This window comes from Oryzias latipes, chromosome 14, assembly GCF_053564925.1.
Source record: "Oryzias latipes strain Hd-rR chromosome 14, Olatipes_Hd-rR_3.1".
NCBI lineage: Eukaryota > Metazoa > Chordata > Actinopteri > Beloniformes > Adrianichthyidae > Oryzias > Oryzias latipes.
This window is the reverse complement of record NC_136250.1, coordinates 1,419,645-1,445,483: the sequence shown is the minus strand read 5'-3', so window position 1 is coordinate 1,445,483 and position 25,839 is coordinate 1,419,645. Positions and strand designations below refer to the sequence as shown.

General features: G+C 46.6%; 1 protein-coding gene and 1 long non-coding RNA gene across 2 annotated transcripts in view; one reads left to right on the top strand and one right to left on the bottom strand.

The window, feature by feature from the left end:
- opcml (opioid binding protein/cell adhesion molecule-like) overlaps nucleotides 1-25,839 on the top strand; it is a 315,760-nt gene that overhangs the window by 99,052 nt on the left and 190,869 nt on the right. The gene's annotated exons all lie outside the window — the stretch shown is intronic.
- LOC144983771 (uncharacterized) lies at nucleotides 22,566-23,069 on the bottom strand. The gene is made up of 2 exons (XR_013647578.1): nucleotides 22,940-23,069; nucleotides 22,566-22,859 (listed from the first exon to the last, which is right to left on the bottom strand). It is a non-coding gene; the product is annotated as an uncharacterized LOC144983771 (long non-coding RNA).

The window sequence follows — 25,839 nt, the reverse complement described above, 5'->3', positions numbered from 1 at the left end:
TGAGGCCGCCCTAGGGTACTCACCACCTCTGTTTCCATCCCAGGAGTTGGATCTGGCAGTGCCTTCCGTCCAACATCACCTCCAGCGTTGTCAACCCGTCTGGACTCAGACGAAGGCCGCTCTCCTCCGCACCAAGGAGAGCAACTGCCGGATCGCCAACCGTCGCAGGGTGGTGGGACCCGACTATCAACCAGGTCAGAGGGTTTGGCTCTCTACTCGCAATATCCCCATTCAGGCATCTTCCAAGAAACTGGCTCCCCGATTCATCGGTCCTTACGTCATAGACAAACTCATCAACCCTACCTGTGTCCGTCTTCGTTTGCCCAAAGCCCTGAAGGTCCACCCGTCGTTTCACATCTCCCAGATCAAGCCAGTCCAGGACAGTCCTCTGTGCCCGCCGTCCACTTCCCCACCGCCCGCCCGGGTCATCGACGGCGCTCCGGCCTATGACGTCAGCCGGATTTTGGACGTCCGTCGGAGGGGTCGTGGATTCCAGTTCCTGGTCGACTGGGTGGGCTACGGTCCGGAGGAGCGCTCATGGATTCCCCGCTCGTTTATTTTGGACCCCTCTCTCATTGAGGATTTCTACCGTGCCCACCCTGATCGCCGCCCTTGACCGCCTGGAGGCGGTCGTTGAGGGGGGGGTACTGACATGGTGCCTCTGTCGGCCTCCTCCCCCTCTCCTCTCCGCTTGGCTGCTGATTCTCAACACCTGCGACCACTTACCTCATCACCTCATCCGCCTTCATAAGGAGCCACAGGATCATCAGTCTTCGCCAGTCCGTTGCCCCTGATGGAATCCAGTACCACGAGTGGTCGCCTGAATCAGCTTCCAGCCGGTCTCGCCAATCTGTCCTCCCCTGCGGTCCCACCACGAGCCTCTGCCACCTCAAGGATCCCAACCTTCGCCAGCATCTGCCTACGGAGAAATCCACCAGTGACGCTGCTAACCTCTGTCTCCAGTTTGGAACCGACATCCAGTCCTGCTCACGCTCTGCTCTCTGCTCCTCGAATTAAATCTCTTACCTGCCACGCTCGCCTCCCGCTGTGTTTCTTCTGGGTTCCAGCATCTGGGTTCGAAAAGTGTTCTGTAGCCATGACAGAATTTACTCTTAGGACAGTTTGTAATTGATTATTTACAAATTAATAATATTACCAATACCAAAATCCTTATATATTTAAACTGGAATGCAATTGAGATGTATTGATCCACAATCTTCCTGAAAAGGTGTCCTTCTGAGAAACAAGGCAATACTTAGATTTGATTTTTAGATGAATTTTATTTTGTTTTTCTAAATAAAAGCCATATTTACATTGCTTAAGAAAGATTTATACTGTAGACATTTCATGGGTAGAATACATTATGTAAAATATAAGGAGTGATGTTCTGCAATGTCAAGATGCAACCTTTTATTAAAAAAATGTTTAATTACCATTTCATTTCAAGGACCAGATGTTGTTTTCGTTTCTTATTTAACTAAGTTTGTTTTTGAGGGGGGGTGAAACGGCTGTTTGACCACCGGGGGACAGTCTATCATCTGTCCCCAACTTACCCCGTTCCTCATATAACCTCATAATAGGGTGAGGGGGTGGGGGGCTTAGCCTGCGATGAGCCTTGGGGGGGGGTTTACTAGGCAGTGGCCCCCCTCCTGTGGTTGCCGTATGGAGTGGGCCCCCCCTCTTTCGGTTTTATTTGCACCTTAGACATGTAGGGCCCTTGGTAGGGGGGGTGCTTGGACATCACTGCCAGCAAGCAGCGGATGTCCTCCTAGCACCCTACCCACCAATTTTAACCGCACCTTAGACATTTAGGGCCCCTTGGTGGGGAGGGTGAGGGGACGTCACTGTGAGTAATCAGGAGATGTCCCCTTAGTGCCCTACCCGCCAATTTTAACCGCACCCCCCTTAGTACACACACCCCTCCCCCCTCAATATATACATCCCAACATAAATACACACACATGCACACACACACTCTCTCAAACACACATACACGCACACACATTTTGCAAGGAAGGTGGGACCTAGGACAATCTGTCCCCTGCCTCTTCCATGGTGGGGGGTACGGGCCCCTTTGCAACGGCGGCTGTGTCCCCGGGGTGCCGGCTTCCTGGGCCTGGCGGTGCTCTCTCCGCGCGGTGGGGGGGTTCACATTACATCTGAGCCGGGGGTGTTCGTGTCCCTGGGGGGTGGGTTCTGGTCCTTGCTCCTGAGTGCTGGGCCCCGCCAAATTTCCAACTGTGGCCGAGCCTGGTCGGGCCATATTTACAACACCCCTTGTGGGCCCTCTTTTTTCCCCGGGGTTCCCCCCTCCTGGGCGGGGGCGGCGGGCCCCTGCCTCGCTCCTCCCTGGACCAACCGTGGGCCGGGCGGATGGCTGCCTGGAGTGCGGAGTGGGTCTCCCTTGGGGGGTCCTGGCTCGTACCTGGGGTTGGGGCGGGGGGATGCCCGGAACTCCTGGGTGGTGGTGGGGTGCTCGTCTGGGGCTGTGGGCGTCCTTCTCCGGTGGGGCCCTGCGTTGGGTTCTCCCGGCGCGGCGGGGGGGCTGCTCTCCTGGTTGGGCTGGGGCGGCGCCCTCTTTCCCTCCGTGCCTCCCTGCTCTCTGGCTCTGGGGGCCTTGCGGCGGCCCTGCTGGCCCTGGCCTGGGTTGCGGGCTTGGTCGCCCGGGCGGCGGTTGTTCCCTGCCGGTTCCCGTGTGGCGTTGGGGGGATTCCGGCTGCCGCTGCTGGTGCGGTGGGGGTCTTGGGGTGGGGTTGGCTGGGCACTCTCCCTCCTTCTTTTCACGTTCCACCATCCATTTTAGAAGAACATAAACACTCACCTGAGCACAGGTGTTGGCTCAACAGACTGAATGACTGAAATATTTCACACTAGTTGATTTTAAGGCATAAGTATGCGTGTGAACACTATCTGTTTTGTGTACATGTCGACAGGTGGACATTTTTGCAACTAACAGGTGTGTTTATAACATTTGAGTGTGTGTGTGGACAGGCTCCGCCCTTTTTTTTTTTTTTTTTTTGCATTTAAACCTTACCATAATGATTAACAACCAGTAAACTTGTTGCTTTATGCTGCTTCATGGTCTTATCCCCCTTCCCCTCCTATTATCACCCCCTACCCCCGCTCTCTCTAACGTCCCTCTCTCTTCTTCCCCTCTTTCCTTTTCCGTCCGGTCCAACACCAAAGATTTTCAGACATGATTGAAATTAATAAAGTTTGGCCTCAATTACAAAAGGGGTTTATTCAGACATACCTTTGGTTTGTCTGAAGATTAATAACCCCTGTTGTTAAAGTAAAATATGTCCAACACAAGAGGCCCTCAGCTCTCATCTGTCTGCCCAGCTGTTGGACAGGACAAGTTAAAAAAAAAAAAAAATAAATAAATAAATAAATAAATAAAAAGGATTTGGTAATGTTAACTATCAAACCAACCAGCCAGAATGCTTGTATTTGTTAGCCAGTTGTGTGTTGACTGTTTAAACATTGAAATCTCTGAGTGTGTTGCTTGTCTTGGCTTTGCGCTATATTTAGCTATAGTCGTGATAGACAGGGAGGTTGCCTCCAGCAGGAATTAATTTCAATGACAGAATATCAAGGCAGCTTGATGTGTTACACACCAAAAATAACTCTGTTTCTCTTATCATTGAGAAAGCCTGCTAAATCTTAGTCTGGAGAAGGGAATTCTGGATGCTTAGCACTGGGAAATTTATCCCAGTAGATACCAGTGTACAACCCAGCCTGGGGTAAATGCTTTTAAACAAAGCCTGATAACCTGTGAGAATGTGATAAAACCTGTCTTCTCTCCGCTGAAATGAACAATAAGGCTGTGTGGGTTTTACAGCAGCTTCTGAGAGGGAATGCCAAATGAATTTAATATGAGTCATCATCATAGCAGCTTGAAAATGACTCACTATGGTAAAAATAAAGCATCAAAACAAAATTCTCCTAACAATTTACACATTAAACGTTATCAGCATAAGAAATGTTTGTTCAAATTTAAACCCACATGTTTTAATATATCATAAACACTGCCTCTATTTCTCAGCACCCTGAAGGTTATGATAATGACACATTCTCTTCTGCACTGAGTCTGCGTGCCACTGGGGGGCAAAATTGTGCTTTCAACATCTTGCAGCTGTGACCCATTTTCCTGATGCTGTTCTTGTCTCATGCATTTGTTGTTACCCTCCTTCCAGACAAAATATGAGTGTAAAGACAAACACATAAAGCATTACCATATCAGTGCAGTGCCACATGCTACATCAATGCAGCTGTGGCTAAACATCACTGACAAGTCGTGGACCTCGCCTTTTGACTCCATATTGTCATGTGATGTCATTAACAGAAACATAGAAAGGAGACAGCAGGTTGGTTCAAAACCGTATGAATGTCTTTCGCATGAAAATAATCCTCTGAAAACTGTAATGGATTCACCATTAAAGGGGCACAACTACAATACTTAGTCCAGCAACATTACAATGAGGGATACAATTAAGCCTTTACTGGATTTAAGTCTTCTGCTCCATGTAAATAATTATCCATCTCAGTCATCCTCTCATCCATCAAAGAGATGCAGTCAAAAGATTGGTGCCTCCCCCTCTGTGTGCAGAAAGACCTTCCTGGCTGTTCTGTTGATATTGTTTGTGACTGAGCTTGACTGTATCCAAGAGAACCCAGAATGGGCTTTTTTTCTACTGTCAACTTACTGAGCAGTAAGTGAAGATTGGTAATATCCTCAGGTGAATAGCTGGTGATCCACTTTCACAGCCAGAAGTTAGAAAAAAAACACATAACTGAGGAGAAATAATTGAGGCAAGCCGTCATAGGAACATCAAATAAAACAAAGATATGTCTTGTTTTTTTATTCCCTCCACATAAAACACATAATGAAACCAAGTATAAAATGAAATACGCAAACATGGTGATTCAGAAATTGTTGTGTTTTGTTGTTATTGTTGTGTTTACACATTTGAGTGTGTATAGACAGACCCCGTCCTTTTGATTAACATCTACACCTGCCTGGAATGGGAATAAACCCCCAGCAACTTGTTGCTTTGTGATTCTACCCCTTCCTACTTATTTTCCTCCAACTTCTTTAACCCTTGTGCTATCCTAGGCACTTTAGCATTGGGATTTGGGTCATCTAGACCCACTAGACAGAGCTCTGAACCTTTTTTCTTCAATGATTTGTGATCTTCACTGGTGTCCATGGATTACATGAAATCTTTCCACCTTTATCCACCTTTGTCATGGTAGGGAGAACACGTCAATGGAAGGGTGGGGTCATCTAAGATAGCACAAGGGATAAGCAATGTTGAAGTAGAAAAGGAAAAAGCATTTTGGAGGATTGCTTTTTCATTTAAATTTTTAGTCAATGGTAGGAATAACACGTCAATGGTCATCTTGACCCCATAGGATAGCACAAGGGTTCTGGCCCTTTTTCTCCCCTTTCTTTTGGACCCTTGTCCCCAAAGTTCTTTTTTTCCATTTGGTCCAAAAAAATGTTTACAAACATAATTAATATAAATAAAGTTTAGCCTCAAATACAAAGAGGGTTTATGCAAATATACACCTTGTGTGTCTGAAGGATCTAATTCTACTTACACATCGAATGCTGACAATGCAGACACTTCGAGGGCTTCTCTGCTCCTGCGCGCTCATGTCTCTACCACTGCACACGGGCATCTATTCCTTATTGTCATTTATTTTAGTTATTTCGACTTGTTCTGAGCAACAGCTGAAGGCCTCCTTTGTTGGACATATTTTACTGTTACAATAGGGGGTTATGAATCTTCTCACTCACAAGTTGTGTATTTGTATAAATCCCTTTTGTGATTTAGGCAAAACTTCATTTAAATTGATTAATTCTGTATTAGTTTTTTATTGGACCGGACAGAAAAGAAAGGGAGGGAGGAAGAGAGAGGGATATGGGGGGTAGGGGTAAGGGGACAAAAGAAAGACGGACAAAGAGGGGGTTAAGTTAACAGAATTGAATTTAATTGCATTTATTTATATAGCCCAATATTTACAACAAAAGTCGTCTCAATGGGCTTCATACCGGTAAGCTATAATTAGCTTAAAATAATAAACACATAAAAATTCACAAGGTAATGACTAAAAAAAACTAAACAGACTAAACTAAACTGGACATCCCTGCCCTTAGACCCTCCTTTGCGGTCAGGAAAAACCCCTACACAAAACAGATTCCGAAAAACAAAAAAGAAACCTCAGGGGTGTCCACACGAAGGAGGGATCCTCCCCCAGGACGGACCAAACGGAGACATGGAGGACAAAATGATAAATACATGATCAAGAATAGAGGAGAGGAGAAGTAGATGAGAATAGAGGACAGAACCCCAGTGCACCATACTTTCCCCAACTTCAAACTTCCAGCAGCCTACTAACAACTAATTGTTATTAAATGTAATTCAAACATATTAATAGTAAGGTTAACCCTTGTGCTTGCCTATGGCTCCCCACCCTTACATTGAATTTACATAATGTCATGGTGCCTCTGTTAGACTCCTCCCCCTCCCCTCTCTGCTTGACTCCTGATTAGACTCAGCTGCTTCCACTCACCTCATCTTCAGCCGGCCTTCATAAGGAGATCCAGGATCAGGATTCAAAGCCAGTTCGTTGCTCCTCTATGGTGCATAGCTTGGTCGCCACGTTCATAGCCACAGTCCTTGTTTTGCTTCTCTCTAAGCCTTGCTCTCCGTTTGTCTCCAGGATTCATTCACCACGAGTGGTTGCAGCAGTCATCCTCCCCTCGGATCCTAGCCACAGAAAACCTCCTGTTTCACCACGAGCCTCTGCCTCCTTACGGTCATTTATACCAGTGACGCCACGGGCCGCCGAACAGAATCATCCCCGCCATCGGATTCCCCAGGGACGCCACAGCTCCGCCAGGATCCGTCTACTAACCAAGAATCAATATTAAAACCTCTTTCTCTCATCCACAAACTCACCCTGTGTTTCTTCCGGGTTCCAGCGTCTGGGTCTGCCCGTTACGTTAGCCATGACAGAACGAACTGGCCAAACTCCCGACCCAGCTGACCCGGAAGGCCTGAGACTCACCGTTACCCAGCAGGGTATTTTGCTCGGACGCCAAGCTGAAGCTCTCTCCCAAATGACCGCTGCTAAAGGGGAACTGTTTCTTCGCCTGGATGGTATGACGCAGAAACTTCATGAATTAACTGGACAATTTTCTCACGCCGCAGCTGCCGCTTCCCGTGCATCCACCAACGGCTCAGATACTTCCGCATCCGGGTCCTCCGGCGGTTCGGAAAACTTCCGACTCCAGCCGCAACCATTCATGGGTGACGTAGAAGCCTGCGGAGGGTTCCTTCTACAGTGCCAGTTAATTTTTCAACAGGCCCCCAGGTACTACCGAACTGATCATAGTAAAATCACGTTGATAATAAACTCCCTCAGAAATAAGGCACTTCATTGGGCTCAAGCTTTTGTTTCGGCTAATCCCATTACTCATGTTTCATACGATCGCTTCATCAATGAATTCAGGCTTATTTTTGATCAACCCCGTAAGCAGGAGGAGGCCACCCGGCGGCTGCTCAATTTAAAACAACACAACCGCTTGGTCAGTGACCACGTGATTGATTTCCGCATCCTAGCCGTCGAAGCAGGATGGCCCGATCTCGCACTTAAAGGCATTTTTTATCAATCGTTAAATGAAACAATCAAAGACCATCTCTGTTCACAACCTGAACCACGTACATTCGAGGAATTGGTTACTGCAGCTCTGCGTTCGGACCTACGTTTACGCGAACGCCAAAGGCCCCCAACCATGCACAATATTAACCACTGTCCACTCACGATTCCCTCGCCCGATTCCCCTCTTCTTACTGAAAACTTTATAATACAAAAGCCTCCTGAAGAACCCCATGCAAATAGGACATTCTAAACTCACAGAAGAGGAACGCCGCAAACGTCGAGAGGAGGGGTCCTGTTTTTATTGTGGCAACCAAGGCCATCATGTCCACACCTGTCCTCTCCGTTTAAACTACAGGACCCCCCCCCCCCCCCCCCCCCCCGATAAAAATCAGTTCGCGGGGAGACCAATCCAGTAAGAACTCTGACAGTAATTTCTTACTCCTTCCTTTCAAAATCTGTTTTCAGACCCATGTTTTCGAGCTAAGTGCTTTAGTAGACTCTGGGGCGGAGCAGAGTCTCATTGATCAACATCTGGTTAAACAATTGTCCATTCCCACAGAACCTCTGGATGTGCCCATTGAAGCCTCTGGCCTGGGAGGTCAACACCTCTCACGTATAACCCAGCGCACCAAGCCATTACTACTCGTCACCTCAGGTAACCACAGAGAAACCATCCAACTCCTTATCACGCAATCCACTCATACTCCCATAGTTTTGGGCTACTCCTGGTTAAAACAGCACAACCCACAGTTTAACTGGGCGTTTAGAACGATAAACAATTGGAGCCCATTCTGCCTAGCCAATTGTCTTCTTTCAGCCGTTCCTGCCTCATCCGTCTACACTCACAATGACCAGAGCGAAATTTACCTTTCCAAAGTTCCTTCATGTTACCATGATCTACGGAATGTTTTTTGTAAAGTTAAGGCTAGCGCTCTTCCGCCCCACCGTCCATATGACTGCGCTATTAATCTGCTTCCTGGAGCCACCTTGCCCAAGGGGCATTTATTCAACCTGTCTGGCCCCGAAAAACTGGCAATGGAAAATTATGTCCAGGAAGCCCTGTCTCTGGGTCACATCAGACCATCCTCTTTTCCTGTAGGGGCCGGTTTCTTTTTTGTGGAGAAGAAGGACAAAACTCTTCGTCCCTGCATAGACTATCGAGAATTAAATCAAATTACTATAAAAGACAAATACTCTCTCCCCCTCATCTCGTCAGTTTTCGACTCCATTCAAGACGCTCGGATTTTCACCAAATTAGATCTTAGGAACGCACCCGCTGTCTTTCAAAGGATGGTCAATGACATCCTCAGGGACGTCCTCAACCGTTTCGTGTTTATTTATCTGGATGACATCCTGATTTATTCACGCAATCAAACCCAACACGAGCATCACGTCCGTCTGGTTCTCAAGAGACTTCTGGAAAATCAGCTGTAGGTCAAACAGGAAAAATGTGAATTCCACGTCGAGACAGTTCAATTTCTCGATTACATCATCGAGGCTGGCCGCATTCGTCCAGATCCCGCTAAGATTGAGGCAGTTAAGAACTGGGAGCCTCCCGAGAATCGCAAAAAGTTACAGCAGTTCCTCGGATTTGCGAATTTTTACAGACGCTTCATCCGGAACTTCAGCAGTACCGCCGCCCCGCTCACTCAGTTAACCTCCACCAATCACCCTTTTCAATGGACACCCGAGGCTCAACTAGCCTTCTCTAAGCTCAAAGAACTGTTTATTTCTGCTCCCATTTTGATCCAACCAGATCCTACACGCCAATTCATAGTAGAAGTGGACGCCTCTGATTCTGGGGTAGGAGCTGTATTATCCCAGAAAGAAAAGGGCTCTGAAAAACTCAAGCCATGTGCCTTTTATTCACGCAAACTTTCTCCAGCAGAGCAGAATCATGATGTGGGCAACCGAGAGCTGCTGGCTATCAAACAGGCCCTGGAAGAGTGGCGTCACTGGTTAGAGGGAGCAGAACAACCTTTCATCGTCTGGACAGATCACAATAACTTGGAATACCTCAGAACAGCCAAAAGACTGAACTCCAGACAAGCTCGTTGGTGCCTCTTTTTTGACCGTTTCCGTTTCACGATCACTTACAGGCCAGGTTCCCGCAACATTAAGCCCGACGCACTCTCCCGGAAGTACAGTCCCGCTGAACAGGACACCACCACCACCATTCTACCTCCCACCTGTGTCATCGGCAACCTGACCTGGGATGTGGAGTCTAAGGTGTTACAAGCCCAAGGTGAGGTACCTAATCCTCCTCCCGTTCCCAGGGGCATGTTGTTCGTTCCACCTTCGCTCCGTTCAGACGTCATTTCCTGGGGACATTCTTCCCGAGTGGCATGTCATGGAGGGGTCCATCGCACACTCCACCTCATCCGGAGGAGGTTCTTCTGGCCGTCCATGAGTAAGGATGTACGAGAATACATCTCTGCCTGTACCACATGTGCCCGTTCTAAATCGTCGTCTTCTGCTCCGGCCGGCCTCCTTCATCCTCTGCCCACGCCCAAGCGCCCTTGGTCACATCTAGCTATAGACTTTGTCACTGGTTTACCCCCATCACAAGGTAACACCATCATTTTCACAGTCATTAACCGGTTTTCTAAGATGGCGCATTTCATACCATTGCCTCAACTGCCCACTGCCACAGAGACTGCCGACGTCATAGTCAATCATGTTTTCCGCCACCATGGAATCCCCACAGACATTGTCTCTGACCTTGGTCCTCAGTTTGTTTCCCAAGTCTGGAAGGCCTTCTGTTCGGCCTTGGGGGCCACGGTCAGTCTCTCATCTGGCTATCACCCCCAATCCAACGGCCAAGCAGAGAGAGCGAACCAGGAATTGGAGGCAGCCTTGTGTTGTCTGGCGGCGCAGAACCAACAGGACTGGTCCCAGTATCTGGTTTGGATTGAGTATGCCCACAATACCCATCCCTCCACCGCTACTGGGATCTCCCCGTACGAGGCCGCCCTAGGGTACTCACCACCTCTGTTTCCGTCACAGGAACTCGATCTGGCAGTGCCCTCAGTCCAACACCATCTCCAGCGCTGTCAACGCGTCTGGCACCAGAATAGGGCAGCTCTCCTCCGCACCAAGGAGAGCCACTGCCGCATCGCCGATCGTCGCAGGGTGGTGGGACCCGACTACCAGCCTGGGCAGAGGGTCTGGCTCTCGACACGCAATATCCCCATTCAAGCCTCGTTTCGTAAACTGACTCCTCGGTTCATCGGACCCTATGTCATCGACAAGATTGTCAATCCCACCTGTGTCCGTCTACGGCTACCCAAGGCCCTCAAGGTACATCCTTCATTTCATGTCTCTCAGATCAAGCCTGTTATGGACAGTCCTCTGTGCCCGCCGTCCACTTCCCCACCGCCCGCCCGGGTCATCGACGGCGCTCCTGCCTATACTGTCAGCCGGGTTTTGGATGTCCGGCGTAGGGGTCGCGGATTCCAGTTCCTGGTCGACTGGGAGGGTTACGGTCCGGAGGAGCGCTCTTGGATCTCCCGCTCCCTCAGCTTGGATCCCTCGCTCATTAGGGACTTCTACCGGGCCCACCCAGATCGCCGCCCTGGACCGCCTGGAGGTGGTCGTTGAGGGGGGGGGTACTGTCATGGTGCCTCTGTCAGACTCCTCCCCCTCCCCTCTCTGCTTGACTCCTGATTAGACTCAGCTGCTTCCACTCACCTCATCTTCAGCCGGCCTTCATAAGGAGATCCAGGATCAGGATTCGACGCCAGTTCATTGCTCCTCTATGGTGCATAGCTTGGTCGCCACGTTCACAGCCACAGTCCTTGTTTTGCTTCTCTCTAAGCCTTGCTCTCCGTTTGTCTCCAGGATTCATTCACCACGAGTGGTTGCAGCAGTCATCCTCCCCTCGGATCCTAGCCACAGAAAACCTCCTGTTTCACCACGAGCCTCTGCCTCCTTACGGTCATTTATACCAGTGACGCCACGGGCCGCCGAACAGAATCATCCCCGCCATCGGATTCCCCAGGGACGCCACAGCTCCGCCAGGATCCGTCTACTAACCAAGAATCAATATTAAAACGTCTTTCTCTCATCCACAAACTCACCCTGTGTTTCTTCCGGGTTCCAGCGTCTGGGTCTGCCCGTTACGTTAGCCATGACAGAACGAACTGGCCAAACTCCCGACCCAGCTGACCCGGAAGGCCTGAGACTCACCGTTACCCAGCAGGGTATTTTGCTCGGACGCCAAGCTGAAGCTCTCTCCCAAATGACCGCTGCTCAAGGGGAACTGTTTCTTCGCCTGGATGGTATGACGCAGAAACTTCATGAATTAACTGGACAATTTTCTCACGCCGCAGCTGCCGCTTCCCGTGCATCCACCAACGGCTCAGATACTTCCGCATCCGGGTCCTCCGGCGGTTCGGAAAACTTCCGACTCCAGCCGCAACCCTAGGTTTCCTCCAGGTTCCAGCGTCTGGGTCTGCCCGTTACGTTAGCCATGACACATAATTTCATGACATCCAAAGTTGTTTTTCTACATATTATCAATTCGATTGTATTTTCTTTAATTTACAACAACAAATCTGTTTTAGTATCTTTCACTGGCAAAGTCAATATTATTGTCAAAAATTTTCTAATGTTTGACAATAATATAACAATAATCTCGATTAGTTCATTAAAATACTGCTTTTTTTTAATTGTTTTTCACACCCTGAACATTCATTCTGTCTGTTATTTTAGCAAGGCAACCCCGAGATCTAATATGAGAAGCGAACTTTGTCTTCCCCAGTGCTCCTCTTCGATGGAGCAACCAGCTTGATGCCATTCAAAACAAAGATGCCACTAGTTTTTACAAGAAGGATGGAGCCGAATTGAGCAGTAATTCACTTTTGCCATTTTGACTGTTCTAGTCAAACTGTTTTTGGCTGTTTTCAGCATTCTGCTGGAAACATTCAATATGCCACTTTATTTTTTGGCATTATCATACATTTTTATGTCTTTTTTATTTTGTTGGACAAAGAGAAATGCAGAAAAGCTATGCTATTTTTGTTTACACTGTAAGTGCTGAAACGTATTTTCAGATGGCAAGAAGAAGGCACACATTTTTTTGTTAAATTTTGAGCGTTATTTTAAACTTCAATAAAAGTTAAAAAGTTGGACTGGCATTCATTGTTATTGTTTTGAAAAGATAAAATATATTAATCTTAAGATTAAGCTCTAGTTTTAAGCTTTGAGGATTAAGACGGGCCAACTTTTTATAATATCTTATTTTAATTTCCGTTTCTTTAGAACTAGCAAAAAACACTTATTTTGGGGATGGATATTATTCAATTTTAAGTCATTCTATATAGTCTTTAAGCCATTTTTAAACCCTTTTTAAGCCCTTGTGTGGAATTTCGTGTTTCTAGATTTTGTTGTCTTATTTCAAGAATTCTTGTCAAGTAAAAATGACTTGCTGCATGGACAAATAATTTTTATACTTTGTAGTACTTATTTTTTGACACATTATTTTTGAATTAACGTGTTTTTGCAGTGTGGTCATTCTGGTCAGGTTTATTGGATAAATACAACTGCGTATCATCCGCATAACAGTGAAAAGTAATGCTGTGTTTCCGGATTATGTTTCCTAAAGGTAGCATATAAAGCATAAACATGATGGGTCAGAGAACTGAGCCCTGTGGGACTCCGTAGCTTACTTGAGTGCACTGAGAGGAATGTCCATTTACATTAACAAACTGGTACCTATCGGATAAATAGGATTTAAACCACTGGAGGGCAGATCCTCTGATCCGTATGTCATGCTCTAATCTCATTAACAAACATTAACAAATTTATACTAGGACTGATGCTATGGGAGCTGGTCTCAGAGTATTTTCTCAGAATGTTACTAAGTACTGGTTGAACTGTGAGTTTAAACTCAGACACAGAACGGTCAGATAAGCTTCTTCTAAGCTGTTTCTTATTCACTGGCGCAGAAGGATGTTCTAATGTAAACTGGAAGGTAATCATAAAGTGATCAGAAATGATAGGGTTAAGAGGAAGGACACTCAGCTGGAGGGAGCATGTTATTGCTACAAGAGAAGCTAGCAGCAGTGTTGCCAGAAACTTTGTCTTTACTACGGTTCTCCTTCCTCTAGACACACACAATATGAACACACACTCCTCCCTCCGCTCTGACACCCCCCTCTGTCGCTGCACGCGCGCTCCTCTCCTCTCCTTTTTTCCGCTCCGTCCTGTGTGTGCGTGTGTGTTGGGGACTGCACGTGCCTGTGTGAGAGGACAGAGCGGAAAAAAGGAGAGGAGAGGAGCGGGCGTGCAGCTCCCTCCACAGCTCACTGTGACATTACTTTCTGTTAGGTAGTTAGCTGCTCAGCCCAGTAGAAATTTCAGAATAAAAGCACTTCAATTGCTGCTTTACTTCCGTTGTGAGTTAATGTGTTGTGAGGTAAGTTAATGTGTTGTGTTGTGACCCTTCTGGGCCATGAGTTAATGTGTTGTGTTGTGAGTTAATGTGTTGTGTTGTGAGTTATTGTGTTGTGAGTTAATGTGTTGTGTGTTAAGTTAATGTGTTGTGTGTAAAGTTAATGTGTTGTGTGTAAAGTTAATCTGTTGTGTGTAAAGTTAGTGTGTTGTGTGTAAAGTTAGTGTGTTGTGTGTAAAGTTAGTGTGTTGTGTGTAAAGTTAATGTGTTGTGTGTAAAGTTAGTGTGTTGTGTGTAAAGTTAGTGTGTTGTGTGTAAAGTTAGTGTGTTGTGTGTAAAGTTAATGTGTTGTGTGTAAAGTTAGTGTGTTGTGTATAAAGTTAATGTGTTGTGTTGTGACCCTTCTGGGCCACCGTACATGACAGATCTACTAAAAATAATAAACTAACACACAGGTTAATAACGAGAGCACAACAGAGGTTGGATATTTTAAACAGGACTGGTGTAACAATTCATTTTCACAAAAAATACATTCATAGCGTAATCTGTGGTTGCCGATCCGATTCATGGTAATATTGGTTCATTTTGAGTGATCCGATTGGATCCGTTTCACTGAGCTAAAATGGATCCAGGACAGCTTTATCCAAAACTTCCAGCAGTCAGACTCAGACAGAAATTCCTGCTCCTGAACAGTGAAGTTTTCCGGATTCCTGAATTTCTTCCAGATCATCAAGTGGAAATGAAACAAACCAGTAAACTAGAATGAATGTCAAATCCATTCACATGTTAGTTTCCTAAAGTTCACCACTGTTGTTTTTCCACATCCAAAGAATCCAAAGGGAACATTCTTAGAACCTTCTAGTGGCGAACACGCGGCTCTCGGCCAATGAGCGCACGGCTCTTTGCGTCTCATTATATTTTCTATATACTGTGCTTCATTTCATAGTTTTTTCCCTCTTAAACCACACTCAAATCATGTACTCTGCTGCTCCCGACACATACGCGATCCTTTAATGCAGAGACTGACTGCCAGAGATCCCCGCTTGTCACTGATGAGGCAGCGAGACAACCGGAGATGATTGAGCTGAAATCTCTTTGTTAAGTTTTGGAGAAAGGAGAAATACCCCTGTGAGAGAAAAAAGAGCTGCTCTCAAGCTACTGTCGATGTTCTCCTCGATATATGTCTGCCAGTCTCTGTTTATTACCCTGAAACACGTGAAATCAAGACATCTGTCCGTTCTGACCGACACTCACGTAAAGGAACTGATCAGAGAGGCTTCAACTGGCCCGGGGGTTAGCCCCGCCTTCAGCCCCTAAGGATCGTGGGAAGTGGGAAATCTTGGGTGTAAAACCAGTAAAACCAGGCTGTCAGCAGAAGTGAGATCCATGCTATTCGGCTGTGTTCAACTGAACTGGTTCTGAATCTGATCGGGAGGGGTGTGAACAGGTCAATAACGCAGCCAGTTAGTCGGCCACGCATTGCTTGTTTTCCTGTCACGTTGATAAATAAGCTGAGCCATTGAAATGTATTAACATTTCATCAATCACAAGTATTTTGTGCAAAAAGTCAGTCATTAAATATTAAATAAAAAACATAAAAAAGCAAAATATTCTAATCAAGATAAAAACTAATTTAAGTTTCACCCAACTGAAATGTAATGCATTTAATGTGTTTATTGTGAATATGAATTACTTATACAGAAGAAGGATACTCTGTCCAGATGTTTGTGTATTTGTTGGTGTGAGGGTCATTGAAAGAGGAATGTTGAGATACAAAGAATTATCAGTTAAATACTGTTGGATAAACGGTGAAATATTCAGTTTTTATCATCATAAATCTGACTTCAGAGGAGTCAGTGGCTCATCAGCCATCAACCTCACTGCACGTCACTGAGTAGTTGTGTGTGTCAGAGAGAGGCAGAGAAAAGAGAGATAGAGAGTGTGGGTGTGTGTGAGATGAGAGAGAGGTGCCTGTGTGTGTGGAGGGGGTATCTGACCTCCAGGGTAGTTGCTGTGTTAACTCTGGCTAAGCTGCATTTGATGAGTGTATGGAGGGTGAACACTTTCCTTGAAATAAACACATGTACAATACTTGCTGTTGTATTGTAGGGAGAGGAGTGTTTTATGGAAAATAATACGCTTTTAATTGCGTGTTTGTGTGTGTACGTCTTTGCAGGTCAATGTGTGGTGTGGCTCTTTGACTCTCACAGTGAAAAAAGTCGGCTCTTGGTGACACTGGATGGTCACATGTCTTTGCTAAATTCAAAGTGTTTCCACACATTGGACTGGAATGATGGATGATCAGTTTTTGATGACGTCACATGTTTGGTTCAGTGGCTGTATGGGTCAGTTGGTTAAGTGCAGGACTGGCACATGTGAAATCAGGATTCGCTTCCAAGGAGGCGGGATGAGCTTCATCCAGTGTGCTGTGTCCTTGGGCAAGACCCTTCACACTACTGCCTATGTGGCCACAAGGAGGCCCAAGTCTGGCTCTCCCAGCCCAGATAAAATACAGTTATGTGAGGAAGGGCATCTGGCGTAAAACTTTCTGCCAAACCACCTGTGCAAACCAGTGAAAGCTAATTTGCTGTGATGACCCCTGAAGGGAAATACTGAAAGATGAACAACAGCAACATGTGTGTTGTCTGCTGTGATGGCGCTAAGCAGTTTGCATGTTACAGTAAACGAAACTATAATTCAAATGCTATTTTCCAAGATCCATTATAATTGATTATTTTTATTTTGAAACAAATGTTTAACGGTATAGGTTGATTGGATTTGATTTGATTAAAATCTTGCCCCTGACAGATAGTTGTTGCTGGATAAATGAATTCATTATCAATCGTCAAACCCATATTATTAGCACTTTACAGACCTCTTCACTGATTTTTTTCTGGCATATCTCCCAGGTAGTGGACACCCACCAGTTTCCTGGAGTACCAAACACCAGATGCCATGGTGATGGAGCAGTCTGATAGAAACATTTATTTCGGTTATGTTAAACAAACAAACTTAAAAACATCAACATAAACTGATCAATGTCAACAGAAACATTGGAAAAAAAAAAAAACTCTGGATGCAGATAAAAAAATTTTGCAGCCATGGAACATTAAGAGATGTACTTTTTAAACTTTTTACTCGGCACAGGGGATACCGGGCCTATTGAATATAACTGCTTGTATGGACCTCTATAACTGTAGTGTCTGGATTATGCGCTAGGCGGTCATATTCAGCGCCTTCCTTGTCCCTATGGATCCTGAAAAATATCCTGACCTCCCTTTGAGACTAAACATAGCTGAATGTCAAACCACACCTTTTTTGACGAGGCAGTGCAGATAAACACCTGGTGATCTCAGGGTCCAACTCTGGAATATGAGGCTGGTAATAGCTGGAGTTTTTCCCACTCTTTTTTATAATACTATAATATCACCTCATAAATCACATTGCTGCTCACAAACACTGTGTCAGTAATAATGTTAACTTCTTTTGAGAAGCAGTTCTCAAACTCCTCAAACTGGCAACACTGTCATGATCAGAACACGAGATGGACCCAGGTGCTGTAACCCAGAAGGAAGAGGCAGGTAAGTTGTAGGTAAATAAAGATTTATTTAGCTGATCCAGGCAGGACTATGGGCAAACGTGACTGTGGTTCTGAGTGGGTGATCCTGGCGTGAAGCGTGGTTGGTGTTCCAGAGGGGTTGCGTGGCTGAGGCTCTTGAGAGAGGCGAGGCTGGAGGTCTTGGAGAGTGGCGTGGCTGGAGTTTCTTGCGGAGCACAGGAACTGTGGCTCTTGAGGATGCAAGGCGTCAGTGTGGCAACAGTGAGTCTGCTGCTGCTCGGGGTGGTGTAAAACTCTGGTGACTCTCTTGGCTTGAGATTAAACCTGAGGCAGAGGAGACAAGACACAATTAGCGAGGTACGAGACAAGATGAGCCAGGCGTAAATCTTAACGTGACTAAGCACCATCAGGGTTAACGGACTGGCGATGATTGCTGGAGCTGGGTCTCCTTAAGAAGAGCAGAGGCTTGATGAGGTGATGGGTCACAGCTGTGAGTCAGGAGCAGAGCAGAGCTGGGAGGGGGAGGAGTCTGACAGCGGCACCATGACAGTATCCCCCCCTCAACGACCGCCTCCAGGCGGTCCCGGACGCCGATCAGGGTGGGCACGGTAGAAGTCCGTGATGAGGGAAGGGTCGAGGATGAGGGAACGGGAGACCCAGGAGCGTTCCTCAGGACCGTACCCTCCCCAATCCACCACATACTGGTGACCACGGCCACGACGACGAATATCCAAGATGCGGGACACAGTGAACGCCGGAGCGCCATCGATGATACTGGTGGGTGGAGGGGAGACGGACGGCGGGCACAAAGGGCTGTCCAGAACAGGCTTGAGATGAGAAACGTGGAACGTAGGGGGAACCTTGAGGGCCGCAGGGAGGCGAAGACGGACGCAGGAAGGATTGACGATGCGGTCGATGACGTATGGGCCGATGAACCTGGGAGCCAGCTTGCGAGAAGTGGATTGTAGAGGAATGTTTTTAGAGGAAAGCCACACCTTCTGTCCAACCTGATACGTGGGTCCCACCACCCTGTGACGATTGGCAGCGCGGCAGTTGCTCTCCTTGGTGCGGAGGAGAGCAGCCCTGGTCTGATTCCACACACGTCGGCAGCGCTGGAGATGGTGTTGGACCGAGGGCACTGCCAAATCGAGCTCCTGAGAAGGGAACAGAGGTGGTGAGTACCCAAGAGAGGCTTCAAATGGGGAGATCCCAGTGGCTGATGAAGTGTGGGAGTTATGGGCATATTCAATCCAAACTAGATACTTGGCCCAGTCAGCAGGATTTTGAGCTGCCAGGCAGCGAAGAGCCGCTTCCAGCTCTTGGTTTGCCCGTTCCGCTTGGCCATTAGATTGGGGGTGGTAACCGGAGGTAAGGCTGACTGTGGCGCCCAGAGCCGAACAGAAAGCCTTCCATACTTGGGATATGAATTGTGGGCCCCTGTCAGAGATGATGTCAGCGGGTATTCCATGGTGGCGAAAAACACTGTTAACTAGGAGGTCTGCAGTCTCGGTGGCGGTAGGGAGCTGGGGAAGAGGTATAAACTGGACTGCTTTGGAGAAACGATCGACAATAGTGAAAATAACTGTATTGCCTAGAGAGGGAGGTAAACCGGTAACAAAGTCCACAGCAATGTGGGACTAGGGTCTGTGAGGAGTGGGTAATGGGCGAAGTAGGCCTGAAGGGGGTGAGTTGGATGATTTGGATCGGGCACAAGTGGTGCATGCGGCAACGTACTCACGCACGTCCCTCAACCATGTTGGGCCAGCAAAACCTCTTCCGGATCAGATTGAGCGTACGGAAAACTCCTCCATGACAGGCGATACGAGAATTGTGACCCCAGGAGAGAACGTCGGATCTGAGAGAGGTGGGAACGTAGAGGATACCGTCAGGACAGGGATCATGGTTAGGTTCCTCACCTTGGGCATTCATGACGCGGTTCTCAATGTCCCAGGTTAGATTCCCCACGATGCATGTAGAGGGAATGATAGTGGTAGTAGCGGGAGAGTTGTCAGAGCTGAATTTCCGGGAAAGGGCGTCAGGCTTGGTGTTACGACTGCCCGGCCTGTAGGTAATGGTAAAATTGAATCTGTCAAAGAAAAGGCACCACCGAGCTTGACGGGAATTTAACCTCTTGGCAGACCTTAAGTAGGCCAGGTTTTTATGGTCGGTCCACACAATGAATGGTTGGCTAGCTCCCTCCAGCCAATGTCGCCACTCCTCCAGCGCCAACTTGATGGCCAGCAGCTCCCAATTTCCTACGTCATAGTTACGTTCTGCTGGAGAAAGCTTCCGGGAGAAGAAGGCGCAGGGTTTGAGTTTTCCAGAGGTGTGTTCTCTTTGGGAGAGGACAGCACCGACACCAGTGTCTGAAGCATCAACCTCAACAATAAACTGTCTCGTGGGGTCAGGTTGAATGAGTATAGGAGCCGTGACAAACAGAGACTTGAGGGTGTCAAAAGCGGCCTGGGCCTCAGGACTCCATTCATAGGGTTTGGAGATGGAGGTTAATTGAGTGAGGGGTGCTGCAATACTACTGTAGTTTCTTATGAATCTACGATAGAAGTTGGCAAAACCAAGAAATTGTTGTAACTTTTTGCAAGTTTTAGGTGGTTCCCACTGAGAGACGGCTTCGAGTTTCGCTGGGTCTGGACGGATGCTTCCTGCCTCGAGAATATAACCGAGGAACTGGATAGAGGAGGCATGGAACAGACATTTCTCAGCCTTAACAAAAAGCTGATTTTCAAGGAGACGGGATAGGACTAGGCGAACGTGATTTTCATGCTGAATGGGGTCCTGAGAGAAAATCAAAATATCGTCGAGATAGACGAAGATGAACCGGTTAATGAAATCCCGGAGGACGTCGTTGACGAGTCTCTGGAAAACCGCAGGGGCGTTAGTAAGGCCGAAGGGCATGACCAGGTATTCGTAATGGCCCAGAGGAGTATTAAATGCGGTTTTCCATTCGTCGCCCTCTTTCATGCGAACTAAGTGGTAGGCGTTGCGAAAGTCGAGTTTAGAGAAAATTTGAGCGCCTTGAACAGAGTCGAACACAGAACTAATAAGAGGGAGAGAGTATTTGTCTTTGATCGTGATTTGATTGAGCTCACGGTAATCAATACAAGGTCGTAGCGTTTTGTCCTTTTTCTCAACAAAGAAAAAACCTGCACCAACGGGCGGATGTGACCGGACGAAAGAGCTTCATGGATGTAAGACTCCATGGCAGCTTTCTCTGGACCTGACAGGTTGAACAGATGGCCTTTGGGCAAGGTCGCCCCCTGGAGGAGTTCTATGGCGCAATCATAAGGCCTATGTGGCGGCAGAGAATTAGCCTTAGATTTGCTAAAGACCGCTCTGAAATCATGATAACAGGAGGGCACAGATGTGAGGTCAATGTTTTCAGCAACTACGATGTCAGCGGGTGACATAGCGGGTATAGCAGACTGGAGACAGTTAGCAAGGCAGAAAGCACTCCAGGTTATAACGCGTTGGTGGACCCAGTCAAATTGAGGATTGTGGGTTTTAAGCCAGGAGTAGCCTAATACTACAGGGTTTTGCGGAGCGTGAGTAACAAAAAATTGAATGTACTCGTGGTGATTACCAGACGTAACGAGCTGAAGGGGTTTAGTACGATGGGTGATTAACGAGAGATGCTGACCCCCCAAACCGGCAGCTTTTATGGGGGTGTCTAAGGATTCCATGGGCAACGAGAGTGATTTAACCAGATCTAGATCAATAAGACTTTGCTCGGCCCCCGAATCAATCAAAGCATGAGTTTTGGTAATCACAGTTTTAAAACATAACTTGACAGGGATGTAGCAAAAGTCCTTGGAGGTGGGAGCGATAAACTTACCCGCCCGCGGCCTGCCGTCTAGCGGGGGGTTCGGGAGTTTAAACGGAGCGGACACTGGGAAACCTGATGACCGTGATTTCCGCAGTAGAAACACAACCCCTCATCTCTGCGCTTCTGCCGCTCCTCTGCAGACAGCTTGGAATGGCCGACCTGCATGGGCTCCACTGGTGGTTCGCGTGGTCTGAGTGGGGGAGACTCAGCAAGATGGACTGTGAATGGAGACAGATTAGCGGATGGCTGCTTGCGAGGTAATGAGTTACGTTCATGATGACGTTCTCTGAGGCGGGTGTCGGAACGTAGCGCAGCGGAAACCAGTTCTTCAAATGATGAAGCTTCGGGCTGAGAACACAAGTGATCTTTTATGTTATCATTTAAGGACTGGTAAAAAATACCTCTAAGCGCCGGGTCAGACCATCCAGGCTCCACTGCTAGGATCCGGAAATCTATCACATGGTCGCTGACAGATCGATTGCGTTGCTTGAGGCTCAGCAATCGTCTTGTGGCTTCTTCCTGCTTTCTAGGTTGATCAAAAACGAGTCGGAACTCACCGATGAATCTTTCGAACGGGAGATGAGAGATGGGATTGGCCGCCAGGAAGGCTTGGGCCCACTGTAGCGCTTTACTCCTGAGGGAATTGACAATTAGTGTTATTTTGCTGTGATCCGAGTGGTAGAATCGGGGGGCCTGTTGGAATAGCAGTTGACACTGTAACAAGAAACCCCCGCATGCTTCGACGTCACCGTGAAACGGCTCCGGTTGTAATCGGTAGTTTTCCGGGGTCGAGGCGGAAGCGGAAACCGTCAGGTTGCCGGAAGGCGGAAGTGGGGCTGGAGCTGCAGAGCTGGATTGTTGTCCCGTTAATTCTAACAGAGTCTGTGTCATACTTTCCAGACGACGAAATAAATCCTGCTGGGCGGAGGCCATTTGGGTCAATGCGTCGGCTTGACGTCCCAGCATGATACCCTGCTGATTGACTGCCAGGCGGAGTCCTTCTGGGTCAGCTGGGTCGGGGTTAGGGCCAGTCCGTTCTGTCATGATCAGAACACGAGATGGACCCAGGTGCTGGAACCCAGAAGGAAGAGGCAGGTAAGTTGTAGGTAAATAAAGATTTATTTAGCTGATCCAGGCAGGACTATGGGCAAACGTGACTGTGGTTCTGAGTGGGTGATCCTGGCGTGAAGCGTGGTTGGTGTTCCAGAGGAGCGTGGCTGAGGCTCTTGAGAGAGGCGAGGCTGGAGGTCTTGGAGAGTGGCGTGGCTGGAGTTTCTTGCGGAGCACAGGAACTGTGGCTCTTGAGGATGCAAGGCGTCAGTGTGGCAACAGTGAGTCTGCTGCTGCTCGGGGTGGTGTAAAACTCTGGTGACTCTCTTGGCTTGAGATTAAACCTGAGGCAGAGGAGACAAGACACAATTAGCGAGGTACGAGACAAGGTGAGCCAGGCGTAAATCTTAACGTGACTAAGCACCATCAGGGTTAACGGACTGGCGATGATTGCTGGAGCTGGGTCTCCTTAAGAAGAGCAGAGGCTTGATGAGGTTATGGGTCACAGCTGTGAGTCAGTAGCAGAGCAGAGCTGGGAGGGGGAGGAGTCTGACAGCGGCACCATGACAAACACTTTATTCTCCCCTTTTTCCTTAGTCCACTGGACAGATAGATAAAAAAACTCAATCTTTAAAATATTCAAATTCACCAAACAGGTTAAAGAAAACTATAAAATGACTCACATCTTTTCATTGTCATAGTTTAGTTATAAACTGTGGAATAACAGATGTCAACCTAGGTTACAAGTTTCTGTTGTTTAAGGTACCAACTGCCGGCACAACAATATAGAACATTCATGCCACCTCTAATTATGTCTTTGCACCTAAAACAGAGAATGTGAATGGAAGAGTATGGCATGGCTTTTGGGAGTTTATTCCATCTCGTTTGTGTTTCTGACATGTTTATTTATTTGCCTCAGTAGGTAACCCCCCCTATCCAGAAAGGGGATTTGAAGTAACTTCTTGAGGGAATTTTTATTGTGAAGATGTCTTCTTCAGTCAGTGCAGCGTCTGGATGGCTCGGTTGACTGTGTATAGGTAGGACTGGTGTGTGGGAATTCAGGGTTTGTTTCCAAGGGGCCACGATAACCTGAATCCAGTGGGGGTCCTTGGGCAACACCTTTCACACTACCTATTTAGCCACAAGGGGCCTGGGTCTGGCACTCCTTGTGCCAGTCCCCAGCCTGGGTAAAACACAGTTCGTGTCAGGAAGGGCATCCGGCGTAAAAATCTCTGACAAACTAAATTCAGTTCAATACCATTTTATTTATTTATATAGCCCAGTATTACTTAACAGTTGTCTCAACGGGCTTTACACAGATAATTGTACAAAACATAAAATTAGTTACAGTATGAAACTCTATAGGTAATTGCTAAACTATACTAAACTGGGCATCCCTGCCCTTAGACTGCTTCTCCGTAAGGAAAAACTCTTGAAAAAAAAAAAACATTCCAGGAAACAAATAAGAAACCTCAAGGATGTCCACATGAAGGACAGATCCTCTCTCAGGACGGACAGGCGATGTACCATAACTCTTAGAGAAGAAAAAGCTTATCTAACGCTACAACTACATGTTTGAATAGTGTAGCACATGGGCTTCATCCAGATGGAACTGTGAGATGGCCTGGGGCCAGCCGTCAGAGGCCAGTTCCACGGCCAAGGACATTAGCACAGACTAGCCAAAAGTGCGGATCAGTGAAAGCTGATTTGCTGTGCAGACCCCTGAAGGGATATGCCGAGAAGGTGAACAACATCTTCAGTAGTCAGTTTGTGCACAGGAAACTCCTGTAAATTATGCCATCCACCTTCCCTCACCACCACTAAAGTCATACACATATTTAGGCTCTGTTGATTCAGCACCTCAGTCCCCCAGATGTCTCATTTCATACTAAAGGTCTTTCACTGAGTTTCTTTGCAAATACTTTAAACTGGAGACCAAAACATGGTCCCCTAACTTGTACCTAATACAAAAAAGGATTTAGACTTGTTAATTTACCTGTCAAAAGGGCGTAAAGGCATTTAAATGAACTGTTTTATGAAAAGAAAGAATAGAAAAACTCAGAGACTGCAGACCAAATTATTTCAGAGGATTAACTTTCTGTCATCTGTTTCTCGCTCAGCCTGGCATTGAGTGTGTGCCGACTTCCAGGAAAAACACAAGCTGTCTTTCAAAGAGTCAGCCCCAGCTCACACATATACTTTTTTTTTTGTCTTATCAGAGTTTACTAAACAAAGGAATCCCACAGATGCACATCTGCCTCCTGCTTGGAGCATGATTATAAATTATTCTGTTTTCTTAATTATCTTCAAGATATTTTGGTAGTTTAAAAAAACCCGAGTAAAATTGGGCTCTCTGATATTAAGAAGCATGAAATGTCGCCATTGAAATATTTTATGATGGTTCACAGCAATACTACTACAATAAATTTAGTTTTTAAAAAAATCAGAAAACAGTAGATTTATTTTTTCAGTTGACAAGGATTCTGTGAAGGAAAATTGTTGATTTGTAGAAGTTGTGTCTGATTTGTAAAAATTTCAATAAAAGCAACATTGCCATCTTTTCCCATAGAATCCCATTATAACATTGAGAACTCAACCCAGGCTCAGATCATGCCACCTTCAGGGGAACAGACAACAGAACAGAACAACAGTCTCAATAAATCCATATGTTGAGGAAGAGTCCTGGTGTTGTCTGTAAATAGCAGCTTTATTTTTATGTGAAGTCAAAGACAGTTGTTTAGCTAGGAGGCAAACTGATAAAAAATGTGCTATACCAACAAATCCGTTTTTCTATATTTAAACTGCTGGGAGGTATAACCACTGTGTAGGTTAAGATAAGGAGCAGTATCACCCAAGCTTTTCATTACATGGTCTTGAAGCGTGTGCACTGCAATGTTTTTCAGACAGCCAGTTTTGATAATATTCTGATGCGAGCATTCTGCTTTAAAAGACTATATTTGAGTAACGCCAATGTAAGTAAGTACTGCATCATTCAGATACTGATCAAAATGGTAAGAAAAAAATAAAACTATTATTATTGCACAAAATGTTTAATTTGATTTTTTTTTTCAAATAAAGAAATGCTTTAAGTACAATTTTCCTTGTGGATAAATACAGTTAATAACTACTGCTGAAATACAGCACACTTCCTGAACCCACTTTACTTCCATGTATTTCACTGGGGTATGACTTTGGATTAATGGATCTGTCCATTGGCCTAAAGTCAATGTAACCAGGAAACAGTAAAAACACTGTTTATGGACTTCCGGTATGACGGCATAGAGGAGACACGCTTAATATGAAGCTCCAGCACTCCGTTCATTA